The sequence below is a fragment of the Macaca fascicularis genome, chromosome 15 (genome assembly GCF_037993035.2).
Source record: "Macaca fascicularis isolate 582-1 chromosome 15, T2T-MFA8v1.1".
NCBI lineage: Eukaryota > Metazoa > Chordata > Mammalia > Primates > Cercopithecidae > Macaca > Macaca fascicularis.
In genome coordinates, this window is record NC_088389.1 from 9,254,368 (window position 1) to 9,280,101 (window position 25,734).

The window sequence follows — 25,734 nt, forward strand, 5'->3', positions numbered from 1 at the left end:
GATTACAGGCGTGTGCCACCACGTCCAGCTAATTTTTATGTTTTTAGTGGAGACAAGGTTTCGTCGTGTTGGTCAGGCTGATCTTGAACTCCTGAACTCAGGTGATCTGCCTGCCTCAGTCTCCCAAAGAGCTGAGATTACAGGTGTGAGCCACTGCGCCCGGCCGCTGTTTCCCTTTTGTAACACTAGCGTCACCCCAGTGTAGGGTGGCTAGGGGTATTCTTCTTTCCTGTTTCCTGGTGTATTTTCCTCTACAGTCTTGATCACTCTTTAACATACTTTTTGGTTGTCTGTCGCTACCTACAAAAATATATGTTCGCTGTTATATCACCAGTGCCTGGCACATAGATAGTCAATATTTGTTGAATGAATGAATGAATGGGCTGAAAGAACCTTATTCTTCTTTCTTCTGTCACTTTACACCAAATGCTTTTGGAAAATGTTATGTGAACAGGGATCGTAAGCAGCAGAGGTTACACACACGGCTGTGGGATAGCCCATCATCCTCAGATACTTGTCTGGAAGGAGGTGGAGTACTTGAGTAGAAATGATACAAGATAACTTCTGCAGGAAATCAGCCAAGTGTCACAGCTTTTCACACAGGCGTGTGATGTTAGTGTATGTGTGTATGAAGAGCTGTCGTGGCCTAGAATCACGGGCCTTTGGATCCCTTGTACAGATAGAAAAGTAAAGGCGGAGGCCCAGGAATGCTGTAGGCCACCGAGGTAGAGTCCCTGTCTGTCCTTCTCAGTGTCCGGTCACTTCTCACTGCACTCCCCTCTTTACTCCTAAAGCCACTTTCCCTGACTCTGAATGTGTAACCACGAGGGAGAAAATGTCCTCCAGGCTCACAATTTGTGGAGAAAAAGCCCAGCACCTAAAAATAATGTTCACAAAGTTTGTACCTAGAAAACGTGGCCATTTCTATCATGTCTTTGATTTTCCCTGTTTCTCATAAATTTTATAAACAAGACAGTAGAAGGAGATTCGTGAACAGCAACTTTAGAACAAGGGGGAAAAAATCAAACCTAGAGCATTCCAGTTTCTGTTTTCTTCTCAGTTTAGGGCTGAGGCACTTTAGCTTCCTGTCTAAGGGACTACTCAAATCTGATTAGAAGCCATTGTGGGCTGGTAATTATCCATAATTTTAGGAAGACAGATGTAGCACCAACTCTGTTCTCTAATAGCAGGCTTATTAATTTTAAATTTGCATGGCAGGAGAATCAGATGGCGAGGTGAGATAAGCATTCAGATGCTTGGTCAATGATAGCTGTTTACTTCCATGTATCACATGGGGATTTGGGACCGGGGAAGCCCGCTGAGAACTGATGATTATCTGTCCGCTAACCAGCTGGGTTCTTTTTCCTCCTGAGCTCAGAAAGATTGCTCCTACTGCAGCCAGGGAAGACAGGTTGTTGACTGGTTAGAAATCATGGTAGGTTATTTTCTCCACTCGCAGTTTGCAGTTGGAAAGCAGAGCTATCAAAAAGTTGTCTCTGTTGTATTTCAAATCTGGGTGTTTAAAAAATTATGTAAGCAATTTAATCATTTCTTTAACAGTAGTTGTGTGTGTTCTTGATGCGAATGAGAGGTGCATTCCCTTGTAAAATCCCTGGGACTTTATAGGAGGATGTGAGCCTTAGAAGAGAAGTTGGTTTTCCAGATGATCATGTAGCACTAGACAAAGACGTTGATTGAAGCGATTTAAAAAAATTTTGTCTGAGTTCAGATTTTACACCAATATTTAGAAAATCAGCAAAAGAACTTGGAGGAATGTTCTCAGGCATCCAGTTCAGCCCCCTGCGCACATTGTCATAAAATCCGAGTGTGTGTACAGGGAGACGCATTCCTTTCTGTTCTCATCACAGGTCCTTCCCTGGCTCTGCACCTGCCTGTCATGCGCGTCCGTGTGAAGAGACCACCAAACAGGCTTTGTGTGAACAATAAAGCTTTTTAATCACCTGGGTGCAGGCGGGCTGAGTCTGAAAAAGAGAGTCAGCGAAGGGAGATAAGGGTGGGGGCGTTTTATAGGATTTGGGAAGGTAAAGGAAAATTACAGTCAAAGGGGGGTTGTTCTCTGGTGGGCAGGAGTGGGAGTCACAAGGTGCTCAGTGTGGGAGCTTTTTGAGCCAGGATGAGTCAGGAAAAGGAATTTCACAAGATACTATAATCGCTTAAGGCAAGGACCGGTCATTTTCACTTCTTTTGTGGTAGAATGTCATCAGTTAAGGTGGGACAGGGCATTTGCACTTCTTTTGTGATTCTTCAGTTACTTCAGGTCATCTGGGTGTATACATGCAAGTCACAGGGGATGCGATGGCTTGGCTTGGGCTCAGAAGCATGACATTGTCCTCTTCCCGACCTTCCCTACCTTTTCCCTCCTGTGCGGTTCTCTCACAAAGTGAATGGCCTCAGCCACAGCTTCTCTGCAGCTGCATCAGACTGTGGCGACAGGAGTGGTGGCTCCTGCAGGGCCTGCTGTCCCCACTGAGCCCAGTCTTGCTTGCCGCTGGAACCTGGTCATCATTTTGCACTGAAAGTATGTAATTCTACGGAATGAGAGCCCACATGCTGGGAATGGAGGCGTCTTTATCACGGTGCTCTGCATATTTTAATCTTGGGTGGAAAGTATGGAAAAGTATGTGATACCTGTGGTTTCATGTCAGAAGGACGTTGTGAACTTGACGTGGACTGAGGATGTTCAGGTGCAACAGGCACCCTGGCTTCATTAAATGAGACTTCCCCATCTCCCTGCCAGGCATGCACAGGTGTATGGCCACATCTTATGTGTTATCCTTATCTAGAGTGCACCTTGTCGTCACGTTTAAAGTTACATGATGATATTCTGCCTCATAGAGTAGGTCCCAAACCGCATTCAACACAGAAATGCACTCTTGCTATTATACATGGAAAGTGCTTTCATATACCAAGTGGGAGAGCAGTCCTAAAATCTGGGCTGGAATCACAGAAGGAAGGATTTGGGAAGCAACAGATTCCCTAGTCCAAAGGTGGTTTTTGATGAACCTAGAAACAGGACCAAGAAAAGTGAATTTGCCTAAGGCCCTGACAATGTCACACGGTAGCATTTGAACCTAGCAGTTTCTTGACCTATTTCTTTAAATGATTAGTCATGCTTCCTCTGATTCCTATATAAACGTATTCCTCATTCATTCTTTTGTTTCAGTAAATTATTGCGGTGCTACCACGTAGCAGTATTTGAGTCAAAATGTGGCAGTGTTTATCCCTTTCCAAGGTTTTTAGTTGTACAGTTTGTCAAAGTTGTGCTAACAGTTTCTTGTTGGTTGCAAGGTGTCCTTTCAGAAGCCAACTGTGTGGTGTATTTATATTGATTGTTGGAGGTAGTTTGGTTAGAACCTACTTTGAGTGGCTGGCGTGGGCCTGGGGGACAATAACAGCTGCCTGCTTCATGGGCAGAGATAAAGTAATTGCTTCCTGGGAAGTACCATCCTCCTGGCCACACTCTCCAGCCCATTTCCTTTGTGGTGGTTTCCTCGCATCTGCATGGCTCTGGCTTCATGTGAGTCTCATTTATTTTAGCATATGACTTCAGGCTGTGGGGAAGAATGGCCATTTTAGCACAGAGATGCACACAAAGGAACAACTGGCTAAATGTGAGTGAAGACATTCTTGGGGGGGGGATTCATTTCTTTTATTCTGTAACAGGCAGTCTGGGAAGCATTCTGGACATGTGGCCTGTGGCCTGCACTGTCACAGCTCCTCCCTGCAGGATCGCAGATGTTTGGAGATTGTAGTGATAACTGTTATCATTGAGAATGTCATTCTCATAGGCTCTAATAAGTCAGGATTTATTCAGTGTTAATTTGTTAAAGACAACTGTACTTCTAGCCAAATCCATGGGAGACGTTTCTCCCGGCAGTGTTGCTGGGGGTATTCCCGTGGCTTAGTCTTAGGGAAGCACACGCCTTTGAATACTGCTGAAGCTGGGAGTACCCAAAGCGCACCGCAGTACTTTTGCCATACGGGGTGTTAGTCACTGATACACGTCTCAGTCAGACCTGATGGATTCTTGACCCCTTCCTTTTTTAATTTTTTAATTTTTATTTTTTATTTTTGTTTTTTAAGAGCACAACCCCTCAGGTGGCCACCATGAATCTCTGGTGTTTTCGGTTGGCTGCAGCCTATTTGCTATCTCTGGTTCAAACGTATTCGAAGTCTGATGATGCTTCCCTCTGTTGTTCTTCTGCTGTGTGACCTCCGTGCCCGCAGGGTTCAAGACTGTCAGAGCTGGGAGCCACCTTCACAACTACCAGGGTTTCCGGAACCTCCTTTATCTAGCCCTGGGGATGGAAGAGATGTCATCAGAGGCGGAGGCTTATTAGGTTTACATGCCATTGATAACGAATGAGGAGGTTTTCTTTTATATAAGCGGAGCTTCTTATAATGTGCTTTAGTAGGGTAAAGAAGCTTTTGAGGTTTGCTTTCTCTGGAAAGATAATTTGTGATCCTGCTGTTGCTTTCAACAAAGATATAATTTGCATACCAGTGCGTGTTGTATTGCTGAGAACGGGCTGACAAATGGTTCTTAACTCGTCATTCACTCCGCCACTGTTTCTTGAATGGCATATGTTTGCCAGCTGTAGTAGGAACTTGCTAGGCTCTAGGACTAACCGTTATGAAACGAGGGTCCTGGGGGAAGCAAATGCATATAACTATAAAGGTTTGAGGGGATATCAGAGGGGGTGCCTATAGGTGGAAAACTTCGTTCATTCATTGCCCCATCTAGGAGGTTTTGTGTCTTAGCAACGTGTTCCATAGCAACACATTCCTCTATCATAATATTCATTATATTAAATTGAAATTCTCTGCTTAGGTATGTATTTTTCCAACTAAGTTTAGAACTGGTTAAGGACAGGCTATGGGGTATGTATTATATATATACACACACACATATATTTATATATATACACATTACCATTGTAAATATACAATATATATTTATATATATACACATATATATTTCTCCCTCTCTATATACACATACAACCCACACATATATATACACACACACATATATGAAACACACACACACACACACACACACACTTCTACTGCCAAGCACAGAAAATCAAAACTAGGTAACAGTTCTTTTAGTGTTTGTGAAAAAATAGATGTGTTAGCTGAGAGCGTCGTTAAGTTGCCAGGGGAAACACAGGATGGATTCACAAAGGGAGATAGTGTTTTTGTTTTTTGTTTTTTCTTTGTTTAACTCTTCAATTCGAAATAATCCAGACTTATGGAAAAGTTGCAAAAATAGTACGGAGAATTCCCATATACTCTTCCCTCAGATTCCCCAAACATTTCACCCCATTTGTACTTTCTCTCTCTGTGGATATGATTTTTTTTTTTCTGAAATGTTTGAGAGAGGAAGGTAGAATGCAGGGCAGGGTGAAAGGTGGAAGGAGAGAGGTGGGTTGGGAGGCTTTTTTTTTTTTTTAACCTCCTGAGATGGAGTTTTGCTCTTGTCACCCAGGCTGGAGTGCAATGGCACAATCTCGGCTCACTGTAACCTCTGTCTTCTGAGTTCAAGTGATTCTCCTGCTTCAGCCTCCCGAATAGCTGGGAGTACAGGCACCCATCACCATGCTCGGCTAATTTTTTGTATTTTCAGTAGAGGGGTTTCACCATGTTGGTCAGGCTGGTCTTGAGCTCCTGACCTCTGATGATCCACATGCCTTGGCCTACCAAAGTGCTTGGGATTACAGGCATGAGCCACTGTGCCTGACGATTGGGAGGCTTTTGCAGTAACTCAGAGTGCTATGATGAGGGCTGGACCTGGTTGGAAATGATGAGGAAGGTGAGAAGTGGTTAGGTCTGGCATATATTTTGAAAGGAGAGTTTAAATGGGTTGGATGACAAGAGAGAGAAAAAGAAGTTTTAAGGATGATGTCAAGGATTTTGGCCTGAGTAACTGGAAGACTAGAGATGCTGTTATTGGAATCGGGAAGACTATGGGAGGAGGAATCAGAAATGTGTTATAGCAGGGGGAATCAGAAATGTGTTTTCGGCATGCTAAATTTGAGGTCCAAAAAGAGATGTCAAGAAGTGTTGGCCGGACGCGGTGGCTCACGCCTGTAATTACAGCACTTTAGGTGGCTGAGGTAGGCAGATCACCTGAGGTCAAGAGTTCGAGATCAGCCTGGTAATTATTAAAATCGATCATTGATGTTTACTAATTAATCATATTATTGCTCTTAATACTGCAGGGGGTGTACACCTACCTGTGATGTTGTTCCTAATATCCAGGGACAGAGAACATGATGTTAGTTTTAATATCGCAGTAGGTGTGCACTCACCCTGTGACACTGATCCTAATATCCAGGTGGTAGAGTATGACATGACTCCCAACATAGCAATGAATGGACAGCCACCCGGTGATATTCCTCCTAATATTCATGGAAGAAGCACATGATATTACTCCCAATATCGCAGGGAGGGTACAGCTCTTCTGTGATATGGTTCCTAGTATCCGGATGGGGAGAGGATGATAATAGTTCCAGTATCGCAGGCTGTGTTCACCCGCCCTGTGATATTGTTATGAGTACCCTGGAAGGGATATGACTCCCCATAGAGCAGGAGGCGTACATCCAGCCTGGGATATTGTTCCTATTATCCATGGAGAGGAGAGGCTGATATTACTCCCAATATGGTAGGGGGTGTACATCCACCCTGTGATATTCTTCTTAATATTCCAAGGCTGAGAGGTTGATATTACTCCCAGTATCGCAGACACCTTACACCCCCGTGTGATACTCTTCCTGATATCCGGAAGGGGAGAAGATGGTATTAATCCCCATATCGCAGGAGGTGAACACCCACTCTGATATCTTTCCTAGTATGCATGGGGAGAGGGGATAATATTATTCCCAATATTGCAGAAGATGTACACGGCCCCCCATGATATTGTCCTTAATATTCCAAGGCACAGAAGACGATGTTACTCCCAATATCGCAGAAAGTGTACACCCCCCAGTGATGTTGTTCCCATGATCCAGGAGGGAAGAGGATGATGTGACTTTCAACCCTTGCACCCTGCAATGCTCTCACCCTGCAACACCGACACCAGCTCAACCTGACATGGGAGCAGAGGTGCTGGCTGGGGGTGTTCATTGCTTCTCTTTTCTCCCTTGGCAGACTCAGTAGAGGAAGCCGAGACCGAGCAGCCGCAGGAACAAGGTGGGTTTTGCCAGTGGCTCAGGCTTCCTCTGGTTATGAGTTGGGCCTTGGGGTAATGCCGGGGGAGGGGACAGAGCTGAGTACAGTGGGCATTGGATGCGACAGTCACCCCTCTGTGGTGCGGGCTGGGGGCTTGGGGGACGTCGCCTGAGGTGGGCCTGAACCTCCCGTCTACTCTGGCACTGGAGGCTGTGGGGTCCCACACTTCTTCCAATGAACATGCTGACCCCTGCCTGTTCCCTGACCGAGGTGGGGCATCCTTTCCACTGCTGGGGCCCACATGTAGCTGTGGGTTCCTTTTTCATGATCTGGAGAAGCTGCAGCTTGCCCTGTGCTCTGCCTCAGAGATGGGAGGCCACACAGCCCTCAGCAGGTAGCAGAATTCAGAGCCTTAGGTTGCAGGGGCCTCAACTGAGGTCCCTGAAGGGTCTGCTCCTTCCTGAGGGGCTGATTCAGGGAGGCTCTCCCGTCTCCCCTCTGCGGCTCTGTCGCTTCCCCTCACACAGGGCCCGCATGTGGACAGCCTGGTGATGTGAATGCACCAAGGGCCCTTGGAAGTTCCCTGGGAATGGGATCCATCCCAGTACATTCGGGATGCAGGCACAAGGTCCCAGAGGAGGCCCGGGAAGCCAGTGGGGAAGGGAAGGCTGTTGTAGGTTTGCCTTGGGGAGGGGGTGGTTCCACCCTCTGCCAAAGTCTCTGGAGCAAAGGCACGTGGCTCTCCAGCTGCCCCAGAGGCCAAGGTAGTGGCTGGGAGGGGCTGTGGGCCTCTGCCGGGTGGGGGAGATTTCTTAGCTCATCTAGTGTAGTCAAGTCACATTTGCCTCTAAATCATATTTATTTTTTTAATGCCAAGGCTTTACAGATGAATAAGGAGGCAGTTTGTATTGAAAATATTTTTTGCATGTGAGCTTGAAACAGAGGGTCGGTTTCAATCTAGGTTTTTTCCTTCCCAGTAATACCTCCTTTCATCCCAGGTTTTCCAACAGGAAATGCGCTTGTTTGCTCACCTCTGGGAGGGGGCTTTGGCTAGGAATCCACCAAAGCCAGCAGGCACCAGTGGGTTGCTGGAGCAGTCAGGCCTTTGTTAACCCTTTAGGAATTGTGGGCTTCAGGTTTTCAGACCATCCAAGGTGAAGGTGGCCAGAGGGGCCTGGAAGCTTTCCCATCCTTCCTGCAGGGATGGTCCGTTTCCCTGCACGGAGCTGGGTACATGGGTACAACACCCCTGTCCTGTGCCGTCGGTGGCTTTACCAATTTTGCATAGCAGCTTTTGAGCTGATCAATAGCTCTGATTGGCTGTTGAGGATTTCATGGATTCCTGTACCCCACCGGGGGGCCCAATATGCTGACAAAAGTTAAATTTGTAGTTGTAGTGCTGCATATACATGGGTCCAGTTTGAAGGCTTTGATTCTATCTAAAGGGAAAGGCATCTCTGAGGGATCACTGAGCTTACATAGTCTCCTAAAACCATGCTGTGAGGTGGCGACAAAGCAGGACAGGAGGGTGATTTTGTAGGAGAGTCGGGCCACGGGCCTGCGTGTTCTCTGTGTCCCCGGAGATCGTACGTGCTCCAGACCCCGGGTTTGCATTGCGCATAATTCTCAAGGGCTCATGGCAAGCTGCGCCAGGGACACAGAGGACGGGGATGCAGGGATCCTGCCCCAAGTGGACCAAGGACTCACTGTTGTACTCTAATCTGTCTAGGTGTTTTTGTGACTTGCAGAAATACCTCCACCTTGCCTGGGCCTGGAGCCACAGGAGACCCTGCCGAAGGTGAAGAATGTTCTGGAACAATGCAAGACCTGCCCAGGCTGCCCCCAGGAGCCAGCGTCCTGGGGTCTCTGTGTAGCATCCAGCAACGTGAGCTTGCAGGACCCCGAGGAGCCCTCCTTCTGCTTGGAAGCTGAGGACAACTGGGAGGATCCAGAGACCCTGAGATCGCTGCTGCTGTTCCTGAACACCTCTGGATTCAAGGCCAGCTTCTGTGGCCTGTACAACCTGGCGCTGCCATGGCTGAGCATCATGTTCAGCAGCTTTAGCGACGAGGAGGAGCTGACTGGGCGCCTGGCACAGGCCTGAGGGGCGGCCAAGAAAAGTGGCCTCCTCATGGCCCTGGCCAGGCTCTGCTTCCTCCTGGGGCGGCTGTGCAGCAGGAGGCTCAAGCTGTCCCAGGCCCGGGTGTACTTGGAGGAAACACTGGGGGCCCTGGAGGGCAGCTTCGGGGACCTGTTCCTGGTGGTGGCTGTGTACGCCAACCTGGCCGGCATTTACTCCAGCATTACTGGAGAAGTGTACACAGGTGGTTCCCAAAGCCATGGCCCTGCCCCTGGGGATGCCTGGCCACATCGGCAGCACGGCGGTGGACGGGGAGCTCCTGCAGCTGGTGCTGCAGTGGGCAGTGGGTGGCCAGAGCCAGCAGGACTAGGCCCGGGCCTGCTTCCTGCTGGCCAGGGACCACGTGCACCTCAAGCAGCCTGAGGAGGCCCTGCCCTTCCTAGAGCAGCTGTTGTTTTTGCACAGGGACTTGGGAGCCCCAGACGCTGCGTGGCTCTCAGACTGCTGCCCACTCCTGGCTGACATCTACAGCCACGAGTGCCTGCCCCACTTGGTGCTGAGCTGTGTCAAGGTGGCCTCATTGAGGACACAGGACTCGCTGGCTGGTTCGCTGAGGAACGTGAAGCTGGTGCTCCAGAATGCCCTCCAGCTCCACAGCCTCCCCACCCAGACTTCCCACTACCTCAGGCGAGCGCTGGCCTCCCTAACCCCGGGCACAGGCCAGGCGCTGCGCGGCCTTCTCCACGCCAGCCTGGCCCAACCGTACAGCCACCATGGCTACCATGACCCAGCCATCACCTTCATGATGCAGGCGGTGGAAGCCGGTGCTGTTGCCGGAGTACGTGTCATCGTGGACCCCCTGGTGGCCCTGGCCTGGCTGCATGTGCTTCATAGGCAGAGCCTGGTGGCCCTGAACATCCTGCAGTCTGTCCAGGATGCAGTGGTGGTCAGCGAGGACCCGGAGGGTGTGATTGCCAACATTGGTGGCCGTGGCTCTGAAGAGGACGGGCCAGACGAGGCAGGCAGCCGAGGGCTACTACCACGCCCTATGGGTGGCTTGGGACCTGGGCCAGCGGAGGAACCAGGCAGTGTTGCTGGCCAACTTTGGGACCTTGTGCCTGCACGCGGGTGCCGCAGGCTGGCCCAGCACTACCTCCTGGAGGCTGTACGTCTGTTCTCGAGGCTTCCCTGTGGGGAGTGTGGCCGGGACTTCACCCACATACTCCTGGGCTACCTCTTCACCCGCCAGGGCCCGGCCCAGCAGTGCAAGGGCTACTACGAGTGGGCCCTTCTGGTCGCCGTGGAGATGGACCACGTGGAGAGTAAGTGCCCCAGTTCCTCCTGTGAGCCTTCTGGGGCCACTTGGGTCAGGGCACACCTGGGGTTTGTGATTCGGAAACAAGTGGTGGTTTTTCCACCATCGAAAGCGCTGAGTCATGGCCAGCAGCAGATGTTGGCAAACGCCCTGGAGACAGGCCGTTCCCATGCAGGGCCAGGCCCTCTGTGCCCTACTGAGGCAGGCAGCTCTTCCTGGTTTGCCCAGGGACCATCCTGCCTTGAGCACGGAAAGTCCTGCGTGCTGGGAATCCCTAGACATAACCCTGGGATCAAGGCATGTTGTGCTGAGCTGGGACTTGGGGCCCCTCCATGAGCCAGGCCCTGAATGCCAGTTCTTGTGCCTGTGTTTGCTTGGTATCTCGGCAGCCCTGTGCACCGGTCATCCCACTTCACAGAGGACACAGGGACGGGTGATTGCCCAAAGCCACAGAACAGTTCACGCAAAAGCAGCTCGTGCCGAGTGTGCCAGGCCCCACCCACAAAAGGGGCTTGTGGGGTCCTCGGGAGGGAGGTGCTGAGCGTGGGAATGTGAGCTTCAGGCCAGAGAAGCCACAAAAGGGTGAGTGGCGTGATGGCGGGGCAGCACTTGGCCCCGGGTTAGGGAAGCCTCTTTAGTCTGGGCCCAGAGGGTTGAGAGGATTTAGTCAAGTAATAGGTGTGGATGAGGGGTTGATGGTGTGGCCTGTGTGAAGGCCCAGGGGTGAGAGAGTGGGGGTGAGTCAGCGAGGATGGGTGGGGTGTGAGTAGTGGTGAGTGAGCGGGAGTGTGAGCGGGAGTGTGAGTGGGGATGAGTGTGGTGTGAGTGGGGGTGAGTGAGTGGGAGTGTGAGCGGGGATGAGTGGGGTGTGAGTGGGGGTGAGTGAGCGGGGGTGAGTGAGTGGGGGTGAGTGAGCGGGAGTGTCAGCAGGGGTGAGTGAACAGGGCTTATGCAGGGAGGTACAGAGTTGGGAGTGGGTGGGTTGGGTGCTGGATGGTAAGAAGCTCTTCTGGAGAGCTAAGCAGGGCCTGGGGCCTCAGGCTGTGGCTTGGCCTTTTCCCCAAGAGCACTGGGGAGCCACGGAGTGCTATCGAACAGTCACTGCAGACCGAGCAGTGAACCGACAGTAGCTGGGCAGGGCTGTCCAAAATCTAGGCCGTAGAGAATAGATGAGGAAGTTGAGTGCAGGGAAATGGCCGAGACAAGGGATAGTGTTGAGTCCCCTCTGCCTTGCAGCGCTTTGTCATGACATAGTGACACCACTCAGAGGTGCCTCTTGTGGCCTGGACCAGAGCTGCAGGGGCTGTGCCCAAATCTGAATCTGCTCATTTCCCAGCACAGGCCTGGCACCCACTCCTGGCCCTAGGAGTGATGAGATTTTGGAAAGGACCGTGTGAAGGGGCCCCGGTCCCACACATCTGCCCAAGGAGGGTTGGGGGGTTCAGACCCAGGCTTCTTCCCCAGGGACATTCTGTGACTGCAAGGAGACCCTCCAGGAACCCTGCGCCCCAGCCCCCACTGCAGCCTCCGGTGGCTCCTGGCACAATAGCCTGTGGTACCTCCTCCTACGAGGCCCTCCCCTGGGTGCTGGGGGATTCAGACTTGGAAATGCAGGCCAAGGAACGGGGATCATGCTTCCCTGTCTCCCCACCCTGAGCTGAACGGTCCGGGAGACCGAGGGCGGGGCTGAAACCCCACATGCTTCCTTGGGGTCATTTTTGAGTCACTTTCGGTAGTTTGTGTCCTTCTAAGAGTTTGGCTGTTGTGTCTAGATGGTCTGGTTTGTTGGTGTACAATTGTTCGTAGTGTTTTCATGGAATCCTTTTATTTCTGTCAGGTCGGCAATCATGTTTCCTCTTTCATTTCTGATTTTAGAAACTTGGGTTTGTAATTGTTTGTTTATTTTTATTAGAGATGGGGTCTCATCATGTTCTCCCAGGGGGGTCTTGAATGCTGGCCTCAGCGATCCTTCCCCCTCGGCCTCACAAAGTGCTGGGATGACAGGCGTGAGCCATGGTGCTCAGTCTCTGATTTTAGTCGTTTGTGCCCCATCTTTGTTTTCTTGGTCAGTCTGGTGAAAGATTTGTCACTTTTGTTATTATTTTCAAAAAACCCACTTTTGGTTCTGTTGACTATCTCTTTTGTTTTTCCATTCTCTGTATTTTTACTTCCCATTTCCACTCTCACGTTTATTATGTTCTTCCTTTTATTCACTTTGGGTTTAGTTCATTTTCTGGTTTCTCAAGGTGGAAAGTTAGGCTTTTGATTTGAGATTTTTCTTCTTTCTTTGAATGTAGACATTTACAGTTATAAATTTCCCTTTCAGCACTGCCTTAGCTACATCTTGGTGTTTTTGATACACTGTGTTATTTTTTTTTTTTTAAGTTTTGCTCTATTGCCCAGGCTGGGGTGCAGTGGTGCAATCTTGGCTCACTGCAACTTCTACCCAGGTTCAAGTCATTCTCATGCCTCAGCCTCCTGAGTAGCTGGAATTACAGATGTGCACCGCCACACCCGGCTAATTTTTGTATTTTTTTTTTTTATAGAGACAGGGTTTCACCATGTTTCCCAGGCTGATCTCAAACTCCTGGACTCAAGCGATCCTCCCGCCTCGGCCTCCCACAGTGCTGGGATGAGAGGTGTGAGCCACCGTGCTGGCCCGGGCTGTGCATTTGTTTGTATTCTTTTCAAATTAATTTTCAGTTTCCCTGATGGTCTCTTCTTTGACTCACTGGTTGTTTAGGAGTGTGTAGTTTTCACATATTTTTGAATTTCCCACCTTTCCTTCACTGTCGATTTCCAGTTTCGTGCCAGTACAGCTGAAGAACACCTCTGCTTTGGTCTCAGTCCTTCTCCCTTCACTGAGGCTCATTTTGTGGCCTGGCACATGGTCTGTCATGGGGAATGTCCCATGGGCGCTCAAGAGGACTGTGTATTCAGCTGTTGTTGGGGGGCGTGTGTGACAGATGTCCATTCGGCGTACCTGGTTTCCTTTGTTAATCTTCGGAATGTTTCTGACACTAGAAAATCAGAAGCTTTCCACCGTTCCCAGCGCCCTGGCTTTGGGAGAGGTCAGTGAGCCTGTGGGTTTGGAGCCTTGTTGCATGAGAGAAGCATGTGTGGAAATGCCAGGGGCCGGCTTTGAACCCCATTCCCCCAGCATGATGCCGTGTGTGGCAGACGTGATGCTTGGCTTTGCTCTCTCAGGGTTCCATCTGCGACAGGGGCTACTTGTGTCCCTGGTCTTATCATCTCAGGCTGAAGGTGGCCCTGGTCCTGGCCAGAGGGGCTTTGTGAAGCAGAAATAGATGGCCTGGTGCAGGGGCCGAGCCTGGCCAGGACCTCGGCCCTGGGAGTTGTAAAGAAGGCCGGCCTGTACCATGAGCATGTGCACCAAGCTGTGCCCATGTCACGGTGTGCTCGGCGCCTGCCCTTGCACAGGTGCATGGCCTGTCTGAGCCCAGGCTCCCCGCCTATGGGGCCCAGGTTCACAGAGGTGTGAAAGAGACAAGCACAGAGCAGGGGCCTCTGAACCCAGCCAGCCTCGCTTCGATGCTGGGAGGCTGACGTCTTCCATTTTGTCTTCTGCCCAGGCCAGCTGCGGGCTGTCCAGCGGCTGTGCTACTTCTACAGCGTCGTCATGCCCAGCGAGACCCAGTGTGTCATCTACCACGAGTTCCAGCTCTCCCTTGCCCGCGAGGTGGCCGACCAGGTGCTGGAGAGGGCAGCTCCTGGAGACCACCAGTCAGCTCTACCTGTCCCTGGGCACCTAGTGGTGAGGACTGGCTTTGCAGTGGTGGGGGTGTGGAGGGGTGCAAGGGGGTTGGGGTGGCAGGGAGGGGGGCACAGGGAAGCTGGCCCAGGGCCTCCTCAGCCCCTTTCCTTTGGATCTTTTGGTTCCTTGGCATCAGATGCTTTGAGCTGGTGGGTCTGGGGTCGTCCCAGGGCTGCTGCTGGCTTGTGAGTCCCAGCTTCAGTCTCCCTTGTTGGGTCAAAGGTCATCTCAACCCCAGCAGAGGCAGTACGTGCACTCTGGGCTGTTCTTCCTACTATGGTGGCCTTTGTCATCTGACCTCTGCCTGCCCCGAGTCTTGACTCCTGGCCTTCATCTGTCCCCTTAAATGTGACCACAGCAGCCACCTGTGGCTTCTCTCCCACAGAAGACAGAGCCAATTGTGTCACCTGCTTCCCCGGGGCAGGGTTTCAAGGTCTCACGTCCCATATGTGGCCCACTCGGCTTCCCCCGAGCATGCTGACCTGGTGGGGTAACCATGGCCCTGGCCACCCCACCCACAGGGCCTGGTGACATTGCTGCAGTCACAGCCCCTCAAGTGTTGGACTTACTGAGAGAGCAGGGAAGGGGCCAGATTCCATGGGGACCCGGGAGACTGGCTCCAGTCTTGGCCTCAGGTTCACAGAAGGAAAATGGGCCAGTGTGCTAGAGCCATGCTTCTCAAAGTGTAGTCCCTGGACCAGCAGAGCAGCATCCATGTCACCTAGGAGCCTGTGGCAAGTGGGAGTTCTAGGGCCTGCCCCAGGCCTGTGGAGCCAGAAGCTCTGGGGGCAGGGCCAGCAAGCTATAAGGACAGGCCTCCGGGTGACTGTGATGCCTGCACACCTTGAGAACCATCGGCCTAGATAGCCTCTGAACACTAACGGCTCTTGGTGCGTCTGGAGAAGACACAGGCCATGTCTGGGAGGCAGGGGAGATGGACTAGCACATTCCTCCTGCCACAGGGCAGCATGATGCTCGATTCCCTCGGAAGGATGTCCTTCATCTTTTCCATGCCGTGTGTGTTCACCCTGGCCCTCCCAGCAGCCTGGGAAGGGCAGAACACTGCACATACAAGAGGGCCGTTCCCAGTCCCCACATTCCAGATTCATCTGTCACCAGACCCACGAGAGGAGGCAGACTGGTTCCAGGAGGATGAGAGCCCTTGTTCTGACACCTGTGTCTGATTCCAGTGATTCCAGGGCCTACATATCCTCTCTGGACTACACCAAACGAAGTCTGGGAATTTTCATTGACCTCCAGAAGAAAGAGAAGGAGGCACATGCCTGGCTGCAAGCAGGGAAGATCTATTACATCCTGCGACAGAGTGAGCTGGTGGACCTGTACATCAGGGGGGTGGCAAGGTATGCAGGAGGACCCCTGTGCTGTTCACTCTCTGTCCATCCACCCATCCATTCATCCTTCCATCATCTATTTACCTGTTCATCCTTCCATCCATCCATCCATCATCCATCCATCTGTCCTTTCATCCATCCATCATTCATCCATCCTTTTATCATCCATCTATTCACCCGTCTATCCATCCATTCACCTGTCCATCCACCCATCCATTCATCCTTCCGTCATCTATCTATTTACCTGTTCATCCTTCCATCCATCCATCCACCATCCATCCATCCATTCTTCCATCATCTTCCCATACACCTGTGGGTCCTTCCATTTACCCATTCACCCATCCATCATCCATCCATCCATCATCCATCCTTCCGTCCATCCATCCATCATCTATCCATCCATCCCTTCGTCCATCCATCCCTCCATCATCCATCTATCTGTCCATCCATCCATCCATCATCCATCCACCTGTTCATCCTTCCATCCATCCATCATCCATCCATCCATCCATTCTTCCATCATCTTCCCATACACCTGTGGGTCCATCCATCCATCCATCCATCCATCCATCCATCATCCATCCATTCATCTGTTCGTCTTTCCACCCATCCATCATCCATCCATCCATCATCCATCATCCATCCATCTTTGTATCCATCCATTCACCTGTTCATCCATCCATCCATCCTTCCATCTATCTTTCCATCATCAATCCAACTGTTCATCATTCTATCCATCCATCCATCATTCATTAATCTATTCACTTCTTCATCCATCCATTCACCTGTTCGTCCATCCATTCATGCATCCATCCTTCCATCCTTCCATCCATCCATCCATCCTTTCATCCGTCTTTCCATCCATCTTTCCATTATCCATCCATTCAGCTGTTCATCCTTCTATCCATCCAACCATCTTCCATCCATCCATGATCCATCCATTCACCTGTCCATCTATTCATTCATCATTCATCTTTTTATCATCCATCCATTCACCCATGTATCCATCCATTCACTTTTCATCCATCCATCCATCCATCTATTCTTCCATCATCCATGCATTCATCTGTTCATCCTTCCATCAATCCATCTTTCCATTTATCCATCCATCCATTTATCCATCCATGATTTATCCATCCATGCATCCATCATCCATTCGTGTCCATTCTTCCATCCATCGTTCATCCATCCATTTATCATCCATCCATTCACCCGTGTATCCATCCATTCACTTTTTCATCTGTACATCCATCCATCCATTCATCCTTCCATCATCTATCCATCCTTCCATCATCCATCCATCCTTCCATCCATCCATCCATCCATCCATCCATCCATCCATTCATCCATTATGAATGCATCTATCATCCATACTTCATCATCCATCCACTTGCCTCCTGTTCATCCTTCCATCCATCCATCTGTCCATTCATCCATATATCCATTCATCCATCATCTATCCCTCCTTCCATCAGCCATCCGCTCACCTCCTGTTCATCCTTCCATCCATCCATCATTCATTCATCTATCCATTCATCCATCCATCATTCATCCATCCTTTTATCATCCACCCATTCACCGGTCTATCCATCCATTCATCTGTTCATCCATCCATCTGTCCATTGATCCTTCCATCATCCGTCCATTCACCTGTTCATCCTTCCATCCATCAATCATCCATCCATCCATCCATCCATCATCTATCATCCACCATCCATCCATTTATCCATCCATCCATCATCCATCCATACTTCCATCATCCATCCATTCACCTGTTCATCCTTCCATCCATCCATCATCCATCCATTCATCCACCCATCTATTCATCCACCCATCCATCATCCATCCACCCATCCATTCACCCATCCATCCATCCATCATCCATCCATCCATCATCCATCCTTTCACCCATCCATCCATTCACCTGTTCGTCCATTCATCCATCCATCATTCATCCATCTACCCACCAATCTACCTATTAATCCATCCCTCCATACATCTATCTGTCCATTTGTTTATCCATACATTCGTCTATCCACCATCTATCCATCCACATGTACATACATCATCTACCCTCCACCCATCCATACATTATCTACCCACGCATACATACATACAGACATACACACATCATTCCACCCACCCATCCATCCATCCATCCATCCATCCAAGTATTCATCTATCCACACACCCATCCATCCATCCATCCATCCATCCATCCATCCATCCATCCATCCATCCATCCATCCAAGCATTCATCTATCCACACACCCTTCCATCCATCCATGTGTCTACATCTCCTCATCCATTCATCCATCCATCCACTCATTCCTAAGCCACTGCTGAGCACCTGTTGTGTGCCTTTTCCCTCCCTCCAACTGGTTCCCTCACATCCTCCCCCGGTGGCCAGCATCTTCTCCCTGAGGGCAGAGGCGCGGCCCCCCACAGTGCACAGCACCTGCTGGTATACAGCACATGCTCAAATAATGTGACCACTCAATTAACGCACAGAAGAACTTGCTCCAAGCGACATGTGGCACATCTCCTTATAAAATGAATCTATCATAGTGGCTGTTTTCAGAGGCTTTCCCAAACACAGTGTGATCTGGAACAAATTGTGAAGCCCACGAGCCTGATGAAGCTTTCATTATTGAGCACCTGCTATATACCTCCTTGAGCTGAGGAGAGGGATGAAGAGCTCATGGCCAAGAGGGGACCAGGCCCACCCACAAACACTGCTGATGTGGCAGGGATGTGGCAACGCAGAAAGGAGCCAGGGGCTGGGCTCCCAGCAATCTGGGGGCCACGGAGACTGGTTTGAGTGCAGGGGGAGTGGGCTAGGGCTAGCCCTGTTGGTAGGATTCACAGGTGTCGGGCTCCTGGGCTGCAGCTGCTCAGTCACCTCCTGGCACTCAGGAGCATCAGTTCATTGTCCTCATGCCAGTGGTGGGGGCAGCCCTAATGCACAGGGCCTGAAAAATGCTCAAGTGTACCTGTACTGTGTGAGAGGAAGGAGCCTGGCAAAGGTGCGCGTAGCCACCTCGCTAGGTGTGGGTCTTGAGGGAACTTCTGTCTCATTTCAGGTGGCACAGAATGTGGACCTGTACACAGGCAACCTCAACCTGGGGCTGGAGCTGTTTGAGGCAGCTGGAGACATCTTCTTCAATGGGGCCTGGGAGCGGGAGGAAGGCCTGTCCTTCTACCGGGTGAGCTGGCCTGTGGGCTGATGTGGGTGGGCCTCAGTGGGGCACCTGGAGGGCTGAGGCACAGGTGTGGCAGGGTAGAGGCCTCCCAAATGGAGGCAGGGCCACCCATGCACATGATGAGTTTCCAAGTGGTCTCACCGGGAATGATATTGACCATGCCCCTGCCTGGGACAAACGCTCGGGGCCTGGACGTGACAATGGCTCTACCCTTGTACCTGATGACCTCAAGCAACCATGAGTGGGAAGTCCTGTCCCCATCTTCCAGATGAGGAAACTGAGGCTCAGAGAGGCACAGGGACATGCCAAAGGACACACAGCATATCAGTGGGAGACCCAGGTCTGCATACACCCCGAAGTGGGACGGCTTCTCCCTTCCTCTGAGCTCACGGTGTGGCTCAGCCCTGGGCACAGATCAACGTGGTGTTTTTAGAGCAGAGAGGAGTGCTGGCTCCCCCCAGTCAGACCTCCGATGCCCAGGTGGGAGAGGCTGGTCTGAGGCTGTCGGGTGTAGCTGGATGGGCCTCAGGTGACTCTTCAGCCCCCAACTTGGATGTCTGAACTGTGTGTTATCCCAGAGCACAGAGCTGTGTCGAGGTGCAGGGGTAGCTGGGGTGTGGGAAGCTCCAAGCACATGTTTGAGCTCTGAGGAGGGCGCTGGGCAAGGTGGGTGCTGCGGGAAACCTGACCCCACCTGCCTGTGTGGTAGGACCGGGCCCTGCCCCTGGCAGTGACTACGGGCAACCGCAAGGTGGAGCTGCAGCTACAGCTTGCAACAAGCTGGTGTCACTGCTGGCCACACTGGAGGAGCCCCAGGAGGACTTGGAGTTTGCCTACATGGCCCTAGCACTCAGCATCACTCTGGGTACATCCCCTGAGCCCCCGCCCTGCCAGGACCCACACTTTGCCAGAGCCCAGCCTCCAGGTCTGCAGGCCAGGAGCTGAAACAGCTGCTGGATTTTCCTGGTCTCCTGTCCAGGCAGGCAGCTCTGCCCAACTGGCTTTCCCGTCCGGCTGTGGGGCACAGCCCGAGGTCTCTCACGCAGTGCAGAACTCCCTGCCTGACTGAGCCCTGCTTCCTCTGCCTGTTCCCGCTGCTGACCACAAGGGCCACCCAGTGTGCCCTCTGCCTTCCAGACATCCCAGGCATCTCGTTGGTCCCTGTATGTGTCAGGCTGAGTGGCACATTCCCTTTCTCTTGTGCCCTTCCCACCCTCATCAACCACATGGCTCTCTGGCTGATAAAATCCCAGTTCCTCTTCCAGCAGTCTGCCCCTTAAGGCCGTGCATCCCCTGGTGCTGTGCCAGGGTCGTCTGTCCCCCTCCAGAGACAGGGAACCCTAGGCAGGCCACATGCCCCAGCGCCTTGTGCCCCGTGGCCCAGTACACAGTAGGTGTGCAGCTGACTCCCCAAGGTAGGGGGCTCTGATCATGACACACCCAGGAGGAGTCGGATGTCACGTCTGTGGGTTGCCTAGAGCTGGGGAGCCCGGGAGCACCTGCACTGCATGGCTTTTGGGCTCCCCTGGTGAGCAAAGTCAGGTGGCTATGTGTAGGCACAGAACTGGGCCATCCAAGTCCGACTTTGCCAAAGCCTCTCAGTAGACAGGGGCAGGCCTTATTAGTTCTGCTTTGCAGATGGAAAAGAGAGTCTGGGAACCTGGAAGGGAATGGCCAGAGCTGCCCGGGTGACCACAGGTGCCTGGAGACAAGCCACGTGTGCTGCCTGTGGTCTGTATACCTGCTCCTGAGGGGCATGTTCCCTCCCTGCCCCAGAGAGCCACATCCTCACACCTGCCCCTTTGGCCTGCACCCCAGGGGACCGGCCGAACAAGCGTGTGGCCTACCACCGGCTGGCCGCCCTGCACCACCGGCTGGGCCATGGCAAGCTGGCGGAGCACTTCTACCTCAAGGCCGTTTAGTTCTGCAACTCGCCGCTGGAGTTCGACGAGGAGACCCTCTACTACGTGAAGGTGTACCTGGTGCTCGGTGACATCATCTTCTACGACCTGAAGGTGGGTGGGGAGGGTCAGGGCTCGGGGTGTTCCTGGCCCCCTTGCAGTGGGATCTCCATCCGGACCCCAGAGGCCTGGGTTCCAGCCTTCCTTAGGAATGGCCCAGTGGCCTCCCTGGAGCTCTACACCCAGCTGGAGGAGCCGGCAAGGTTAGCAGGTAAAACCTAGCTCCCCAGATGGCCAGGCCCCACCCTCAAGAACTCAGTCTCAGCCAGGGAGGCTGACACATGAGTGGGCAATGGTGGCCTCTGGGTAAAGAAGGGGGATTGTAGTCAGGGGGCCCTCCTGGAGGAGGTGACACCAAAGCTGAGTCTTGACAGTCAAGTGTCAAGGTGCATTTAACAAAGAAAACAGGGTCGGGAGAGTGACATTTTCAGAGGACGGCATCATCCTCACATTGAATCCACGTTGCAAGATCTAACCCAAATCTTGGTGCCTCCTCTAGGAAGCCTGCCCAGGGTGCCAGCCTGCACTGAGCAATTCCTTCCTGGAGTCCGGAGACACCTTGAATCTTCCCATCACCCAGGAAGGGTGGGGTGGGACCAGTGTCTTACCATTGAGTTCACAGACAGGGAAACCCCAGCTCAGGGCAGGTGCAGTGGGGCTGGGCCCCAGCCAGCCAGGCTGAGGCCTTGTTCGGTCGGGTGTGTCTCGAGGGGAGGTGCTGTGCTCCCTCTGCCCCCAGCCCTGCAGGGGTGGAGAGCTGGGATTGGCAGACTGAGACCTGTGGTGTCTCCACCCATCTGCCCAGCGGGCACCGCCCCTCCTTAGCATCACACCAGCCTCGTGTCAGTGCTCCTTACGGGCTGAGGGGCCAGGGCACTCCAGTCCAGGGGCCGAGATCTTGGGGGCCTTAGAACAACATGAGGAGCTGGGGCAGCCCTAAGACCCTGCCCCGTATACCCCACCGCAGGCCTGGGGCTGCCCGGGAGGCCCCCGCCCAGTACTGGCGACACCTGGTGGTCAGACGTGGTTTCTGTGGCCTCCCAAGTCCCAGCCAGATAGGGAGGTGCCAAGTGTCAGGCCCAGGGGGACGCTGTTCACCGCTCAGGGGCACGCCTGGGACCCAGGGGGACGGGCCTCCCAGAAGAGGCCTTTATCTCTCTTGGTCAAGCCTGCCGCCCACTCCGCCTGTCCAGGAGAAAGGAAAGCGCCAAGTAGCACAGTCCTCCTTCCCATGCACAGCCCTGCTTCCCATGCACAGTCCTCCTTCCCATGCACAGCCCTCCTTCCCATGCACAGTCCTCCTTCCCATGCACAGCCCTCCTTCCCATGCACAGCCCTCCTTCCCATGCACAGCCCTCCTTCCCATGCACAGCCCTGCTTCCCATGCACAGCCCTGCTTCCCATGCACAGCCCTCCTTCCCGTCCACAGCCCTCCTTCCCGTGCACAGCCCTCCTTCCCGTGCACAGCCCTCCTTCCCGTGCACAGCCCTCCTTCCCGTGCACAGCCCTCCTTCCCGTGCACAGCCCTCCTTCCCGTGCACAGCCCTCCTTCCCGTGCACAGGCCTCCTTCCCATGCACAGTCCTCCTTCCCATGCACAGTCCTCCTTCCCATGCACAGCCCTCTGGGCCTCATCGTGACTATGCTGTCAGCACAGGCCAGCTTCCCACAGGGAGGCCCCCTTGGAATTCCCCAAGGGCGGCTGTCTTTCCAAGGCTACACCCTCCTCCATGTATAGGAGGCTCTGGACCCAGGGCCCAGAGGAGTGGGAGAAGAAGCCAGGCTGTATGGGACCTGGAAGGCTGGCAGAGAAGCAGGAGTAAATGGGCATCTTTGCCAATTGCCTCTAAAATGGGGTCCCTTTTACTCTACACATGAGAGTGTAGAATAGGAATAGGGAGGATTAGGAATAGGGTGGATTAGGTGTTTACTGGCTCAGGCTGTCACTCACTACAGGCACATGGAAACGCACACGCAAATGCACACAGGCACAGGCACACGCACACACAGGCGCGCACACACAGACGTGCACACAGAGGCATGCACACAGGCACACACACAGGGACATGCACGCACAGGAACACAAACACGCACATTCACATGCACAGGCACACGCAGAGACATATGCATTGGCTGGCTCCTTCCTGTTTAGTTGGGAAGCCCCCACCCCTTCAGGAAGCCTTTGCCTTCCACACCCGGCTGAGTCTGGGGCCTCCTGGGCTTCCCTCTGCCACAGCCCGGGCCACCCTGTGTGGTCAGTGTTCACTCCCGGGTCCCTCAGACTGGAAGCAAGGACGTTAGGCTCAACCATGCACCCAGCACAGAGTCCAGTGTTCGGCTGGGCCAGGGGGCATTGGACGAGCGGTGGCGGTGACTCGGGGCCTTCTCATGCCCCTGCTCCGTGTGTGGGGCGGGGCAGTGAGGGAATGGACTGCTGCATCTTGGACTTTGTCATTGGCCCTGGGAGCCATCTTGAGATGGTAAAGAGGGACAGGCCAGGCATGGGTCTTAGAGAGGTCCCTTGGGTGACCGCCATGTGGAGGAGGCGCCTGGGGAGAAGCCGGGTGGAGGATGGGAGGGTCAAGGAGGAGGTCTGGGAGGCGGCATCCCAACCCAGGGATGGTGAGTTTGAGCCAAAGACGCATTGGAAATGGGAGTGGATGTCTGGGGAGTCACACTCCGTCAATATTTCAGGGAACATTGCCAGAGAGGATACCTGTGACATGGTTTTGTACCTGGCCTGGCCCGTGGAGGGCCTGGAAATGGTCAGCATGGACAGGGGCCAGAGGGGAGCCTGGGTCACTCAACGCAGTGGCCCTGCTGTGGCTTGGAGCCACGGGTCCTGCATGGAACTCTCAGAGCAGGCAGGATCTGCCCTGACCTCAGCCCATGGGGAAAGCAGCCACTGCCTGCAGAGAGGGTGGCACTGGGGCAGGAGGCTTGGGGTGAGTGGGGCGTAGGGACAGTCAGGAAGGCTTCCAGGGGTGTCAGGGTCGTCCCCACCTCCTGCAGCTGAGACCACAGCAGTGTCACAGGCTTCGGGGCTCATGGGGTGAGCCAGCATCGGATGGACATGTGGAATGACCTGGAGACAGGAACGGCCTCTGGGAAGACGGGCTCCGAGTCCCCCTTTTGCTGACCATGACCTGTCCCCTTCAGGACCCGTTTGATGCAGCCGGGTACTACCAGCTGGCACTGGCAGCCGCCGTGGACCTGGGCAACAAGAAGGCACAGCTGAAGATCTACACGCGGCCGGCCACCATCTCCCACAACTTCCTCCTAGACTGCGAGAAGTGGCTCTTCTTCTACCAGAAGGCCAGGACCTTCGCCACAGAGCTCAGCGTCCACAGGGTCAACCTACCTCCTCTGCCACGCTGCGGGTGGGCCCCCTGGTTGGCCTCCAGCCACCCTCGCTGAGGACAGTATCCGAGGGAGTGGGTTTTGTGCAAGGAGGATGATCTCCTGCCTCTCCTGGTGTCTCCCGTAGCTCATTTTCTGGGTAATGGAAGCATAAAAGCAGGGTTCAAATAGCAATAAATGTTTTTTTTTTTTTTTTTGCAAAAACATACCCAAGTCCCCATGGCATCCTTCCCTGTGTGCTTCCTGGGCTGCGTCTAGGGGACAGCTCCTTCCCTGGTGGCAGCCCTCTGATCTTGGGGATGAGAAGGACCGTGAGTCCAACAGACCTGGGCCAGGTCACCATGAGCCTCGGTTTCCTCGGCGGCCAGAGGGGAGATGGTGATTGAACTCTGGGCAGCTCCCTGCTCTCCCTGCTCAGAGTTCTTGCTGTAGGTCTCGTGCCGCCCTTGCCTTTAACCTTCAGGCCACTGTGCCCGGATGTGGGGGCTGCTAGTGTCCCTGTTCGCCATTGAAGAAATAGAGGCACAGAGAGGTTAGGTGTCTGGCCCACCGTCACACAGCAGGTAGGGGCGGACACGCAGAGCCCAGTACACTGACCACCACACCACCCTGCCAGCCTGCAGCCAGGAAGGTGTCCCCCATTAGGACCCAAGGTCAGCTCCTGGAGCTCTCTCGTGGTGTCAGGAGAGCCGCAGGCCAGTGAGGGTGGCCCTGGGGATCCCTCACTCAGTATCCTTTGCTCCCAGACTTGGTTGGGCCGACTCTGGCCAGTCCCACCTCTGGCCACTGGTCAGCCCTGCGGGAAATGAGATGCAGGGATCTCCGCCTGTGTAGACGCTGCTACCCAGTATTGAAAGCCTTATCTGGGCTGCCCCCCAGCTCTCCCCACCCACCCCCTCCCCTTCCGGCCCCCGGCCCTCATCCCAGTCCCAGGAATCCCAGGTTTCCCTTCTTGGAATCTCTTGGCCCCAGGGAATACAGTTCACACAGTCTCTTTGCCAGTTTACGCAAGGAAACTGACGTTCAGAGACTGTGGGTGTCCCACGTGATTCTCACATACACTGCACTCTCCCAGACCCCTCTTTTAAACACTTTAAATGAGGTGACTTTCACATCGCATGCAATTAACTATTTCAACCTAAATAATGTGGTGGCATTTGTACATTCACAGTCCTGTGCAACCACCCACGCCATCTAGTTTCAAAACATATTCCTCTCCCCAGAAGAAACCTCCCATCCTCACTAAGCAGTTACCCCTCCTTGGTATCCCGAAGCCCCTCGTTTAATGGAAGGGGAAGCTGAGGCCCGGAGAGAGACTTGCCAGTGGACGGAGCTCTGATAAGGAATCAGGCACCCATCTGCTGCTTCAGCCCTGGGTTGGTTTTCCACCCAGCAGAGGTGACAGAGCCAGGAGGTTCTGGGAGCGCCACAGGTGTCACTGGTTCAGTCCTGGGTTGGTTTTCCACCCAGCAGAAGTGACAGAGCCAGGAGGTTC

General features: G+C 53.0%; 1 pseudogene; it reads left to right on the forward strand.

The window, feature by feature from the left end:
- Positions 1 to 1,227: 1,227 nt before the first annotated feature.
- On the forward strand, positions 1,228 to 24,445 carry LOC135967600 (SH3 domain and tetratricopeptide repeat-containing protein 1-like; annotated as a pseudogene).
- Positions 24,446 to 25,734: the final 1,289 nt, after the last annotated feature.